The sequence below is a fragment of the Salvelinus fontinalis genome, chromosome 21 (assembly GCF_029448725.1).
Source record: "Salvelinus fontinalis isolate EN_2023a chromosome 21, ASM2944872v1, whole genome shotgun sequence".
Taxonomy (NCBI): Eukaryota; Metazoa; Chordata; class Actinopteri; order Salmoniformes; family Salmonidae; genus Salvelinus; species Salvelinus fontinalis.
Genome location: NC_074685.1, coordinates 820853 through 825953, shown reverse-complemented (window position 1 = coordinate 825953; position 5101 = coordinate 820853).

The window sequence follows — 5101 nt, the reverse complement described above, 5'->3', positions numbered from 1 at the left end:
AGGTGTAGTAGACCTTACAGTGAAATGCTGAATACAACAGGTGTAGTAGACCTCACAGTGAAATGCTGAATACAACAGGTGTAGTAGACCTCACAGTGAAATGCTGAATACAACAGGTGTAGTAGACCTCACAGTGAAATGCTGAATACAACAGGTGTAGTAGACCTCACAGTGAAATGCTGAATACAACAGGTGTAGTAGACCTTACAGTGAAATGCTGAATACAACAGGTGTAGTAGACCTCACAGTGAAATGCTGAATACAACAGGTGTAGTAGACCTCACAGTGAAATGCTTACTTACAAGCCTTTAATCAACAATGCAGTTTTAAGAAAATCCCCCCCCAAAAAAGTAAGAGATAAGAATAACAAATAATTAAAGAGCAGCAGTAAATAACAATAGCGAGGCTATATACAGGGGGTACCGGTACAGAGTCAATGTGGAGGCTATATACAGGGTGTTACGGTACAGAGTCAATGTGGAGACTATATACAGGGGGTACCGGTACAGAGTCAATGTGGAGGCTATATACAGGGTGTTACGGTACAGAGTCAATGTGGAGGCTATATACAGGGTGTTACGGTACAGAGTCAATGTGGAGGCTATATACAGGGTGTTACGGTACAGAGTCAATGTGGAGGCTATATACAGGGTGTTACGGTACAGAGTCAATGTGGAGGCTATATACAGGGTGTACTGGTACAGAGTCAATGTGGAGGCTATATACAGGGGGTACCAGTACAGAGTCAATGTGAAGGCTATATACAGGGTGTTACGGTACAGAGTCAATGTGGAGGCTATATACAGGGGGTACCAGTACAGAGTCAATGTGAAGGCTATATACAGGGTGTTACGGTACAGAGTCAATGTGGAGGCTATATACAGGGGGTACCGGTACAGAGTCAATGTGGAGGCTATATACAGGGTGTTACGGTACAGAGTCAATGTGGAGGCTATATACAGGGTGTTACGGTACAGAGTCAATGTGGAGGCTATATACAGGGGGTACCGGTACAGAGTCAATGTGGAGGCTATATACAGGGTGTTACGGTACAGAGTCAATGTGGAGGCTATATACAGGGGGTACCGGTACAGAGTCAATGTGGAGGCTATATAAAGGGTGTTACGGTACAGAGTCAATGTGGAGGCTATATACAGGGGGTACCGGTACAGAGTCAATGTGGAGGCTATATACAGGGTGTTACGGTGCAGAGTCAATGTGGAGGCTATATACAGGGGGTACCGGTACAGAGACAATGTGGAGGCTATATACAGGGGGTACCGGTACAGAGTCAATGTGGAGGCTATATACAGGGGGTACCGGTACAGAGACAATGTGGAGGCTATATACAGGGTGTTACGGTACAGAGTCAATGTGGAGGCTATATACAGGGGGTACCGGTACAGAGTCAATGTGGAGGCTATATACAGGGGGTACCGGTACAGAGTCAATGTGGAGGCTATATACAGGGTGTTACGGTACATAGTCAATGTGGAGGTTATATACAGGGTGTTACGGTACAGAGTCAATGTGGAGGCTATATACAGGGTGTTACGGTACAGAGTCAATGTGGAGGCTATATACAAGGGGTACCGGGCAATGCAAATAGTCTGGGTAGCCATTTAATTAGCTGTTCAGGAGCCTTATGGCTTGGGGGTAGAAGCTGTTTAGAAGCATTTTGGTCCTAGACTTGGCGCTCTGGCGCCGCTTGCCATGCGGTAGCAGAGAGAACAGTCTATGACTAGGGTGTCTGGAGTCTTTGACAATTTTTAGGGCCTTCCTCTGACACCGCCTGGTATAGAGGTCCTAGATGGCAGGAAGCTTGGCCCCAGTGATGTACTGGGCCATACGCACTACCCTCTGAAGTGCCTTGCGGTTGGAGACAGAGCAGTTGCCATACCAGGCAGTGATGCAACCCGTCATGATGCTCTCGATGGTGCAACTGTAAAACCATTTGAAGATCTGAGGACCCGTGCCAAATCTTTTCAGTCTCCTGAGGGGGAATAGGTTTTGTCGTGCCCTCTTCACGACTGTCTTGGTGTTCCAGCACCATTTCAAGTTCAACATTTCAACATCATCTAATCGTCTTTGTCTAATACAGTGATACAGTGATAATACAACTAAAAGATACCGAAAACTATTTAGTACAGTCAACGTAAGCTAAATATGATATGGCTGTCCATGGTACTGATTTCTGTGTGTGTGTGTGTGTGTGTGTGTGTGTGTGTGTGTGTGTGTGTGTGTGTGTGTGTGTGTGTGTGTGTGTGTGTGTGTGTGTGTGTGTGTGTGTGTTTGTGTGTGTGTGTTTGTGTGTGTGTGTGTGTCTCTGTGAACGTGTTTAACTATTCTTGTGGGGACCAGAAGTCCCTACAAGAATAATAAACGAACAAAAAGTTGACCAGCTGGGGACATTTTGTTAGTCCCCACAAGGTCAAATGCTATTTCTAGGGGGTTTAGGGTTAAGGTTAGAATTAGTGTTAGGGTTAGAATTAAGTTAAATATTAAGGTTAGGAGATAGGGTTAGTTGTAGGGTTAGGGTTAGGAGCTAGGGTTAGGTTTAGGGTTAGGATAAAGTTGAGGTTTTTGGGTTAGGGTTAGGGTTAGGGTTAGGGTTAGGGTTAGGGTTAAGGTTAGGGTTAGGGTTAGGGTTAGGGTTAGGGTAAGAGTACGGGTTAGGATTAGGGTTAGGTTTAGGGTTAGGGGATAGGGAAAATAGGATTTTGAATGGGACTGATTTGTATGTCCCCACAAGGTTAGCTGTACAAGACTGTGTGTGTGTGTGTGTCTCTCTCTCTCTCTCTGTGTGTGTGGTGTGTGTGTGTGGTGTGTGTGTGTGCGCGTGTGTGGTGTGTGTGTGTGTGGTGTGTGTGTGCATGCACGCAAGTAGAAAAAACATGTAGAGAAACGCCAATTCCATCCTCCTCTCTTTCATGTTGATTTAACAGTCTCTATCATACAGCTAGCCTAACTTCCTTTCATGGGCAACAATGCGCTAGAGTGTAAATAGCCTAATGAGTTCAGAGTAGGAACCATTAGTTTCTTCTCAAATATTTCTCAATCACCGTAGAATTATCCCACTTCACTTCCGATCATTTGCAGATCTACTGGCACTCCTATATCTGGCCTCAATGCACACACACACACACACACACACACACACACACACACACACACACACACACACACACACACACACACACACACACACACACACACACACACACACACACACACACACACACACACACACAGAAACACACACACAGACACACACACACACACACACGAGATGACATAATATTGTAATAATGACACATTCCTACCCGCCCAGCCCTTAAGCCCAATAAGCTCACTTCCTTAGTGGGAACAGAACAGAACTGCAGTTCTAGAAGTGAAGAATGTGAGGTGTGGCATTACAGCAGGTTTGCCAATTCAATTCTAACATCTATAGCAACCACTTCAGCCTGCCATTGTTTGGTTAAACAACAACGCCATTCTCCCCTTAATGCCCCCACAGACTGAACGGTTTTAGCCATATTATGCCACGATTTTTCAGACTCAGACAAAATTGACACGTTTTTGGGGCAATTTTTTTTTATAGTTGGCTCGTCTTGGCTCGTTCAGTTTGACAGGGTCTAGGTCTGCCCGGCTAAGTACCACCAGCGGTGGAAAAAGAACCCAAAAGTCAAACTTGAGTAAAAGTAAAGCTACCTTAATAGAAAAGGACTCAAGTTTTTTATTTATTTTTATTTTTATTTAACCAGGTAGGCCAGTTGAGAACACGTTCTCATTTACAATTGCGACCTGGCCAAGATAAAGCAAAGCAGTTCGACACATACAACAACACATAGTTACACATGGAGTAAAAACAAACATATAGTCAATAATACAGTGAAAAAAAATACGTCTATATACAATGTGAGCAAGTGAGGTGAGATAAGGGAGGTGAAGGCAAACAGATATATGTATAAATAAATAAAAATATAAAAAGGCCATGGAGGCGAAGTGAGTACAACACAGCAAGTAAAATAAAAACTAAAAAAAACACTGGAATGGTTGGTTTGCATTGGAAGAAAGTGCAAAGTAGAGACAGAAATAATGGGGTGCAAAGGAGCAAAATAAATTAATAAATAAATACAGTAGGTAAAGAGGTAGTTGTTTGGGCTAAATTGTAGATGGGTTATGTACAGGTGCAGTAATCTATGAGCTGCTCTGACAGCTGGTGCTTAAAGCTAGTGAGGGAGATAGGTGTTTCCAGTTTCAGAGATTTTTGTAGTTCGTTCCAGTCATTGGCAGCAGAGAACTGGAAGGAGAGGCGTCCAAAGGAAGAATTGGTTTTGGGGGTGACTAGAGAGATATACCTGCTGGAGCGCGTGCTACAGGTAGGTGCTGCTATGGTGACCAGCGAGCTGAGATAAGGGGGGACTTTACCTAGCAGGGTCTTGTAGATGACCTGGAACTAGTGGGTTTGGCGACGAGTATGAAGCGAGGGCCAGCCAACGAGAGTGTACAGGTCGCAGTGGTGGGTAGTATATGGGGCTTTGGTGACAAAACGGATGGCACTGTGATAGACTGCATCCAATTTATTGAGTAGGGTTTTGGAGGCTATTTTGTAAATGACATCACCGAAGTCGAGGATTGGTAGGATGGTCAGTTTTACAAAGGTATGTTTGGCAGCATGAGTAAAGGATGCTTTGTTGCGGAATAGGAAGCCAATTCTAGATTTGACTTTGGATTGGAGATGTTTGATGTGGGTCTGGAAGGAGAGTTTACAGTCTAACCAGACACCTAGGTATTTGTAGTTGTCCACATATTCTAAGTCAGAGCCGTCCAAAGTAGTGATGTTGGACAGGCGGGCAGGAGCAGGCAGCGATCGGTTGAAGAGCATGCATTTGGTTTTACTTGTATTTAAGAGCAGTTGGAGGCCACGGAAGGAGAGTTGTATGGCATTGAAGCTCGCCTGGAGGGTTGTTAACACAGTGTCAAAAGAAGGGCCAGAAGTATACAGAATAGTGTCGTCTGCGTAGAGGTGGATCAGAGAATCACCAGCAGCAAGAGCGACATCATTGATGTAAACAGAGAAGAGAGTCGGTCCAAGAAT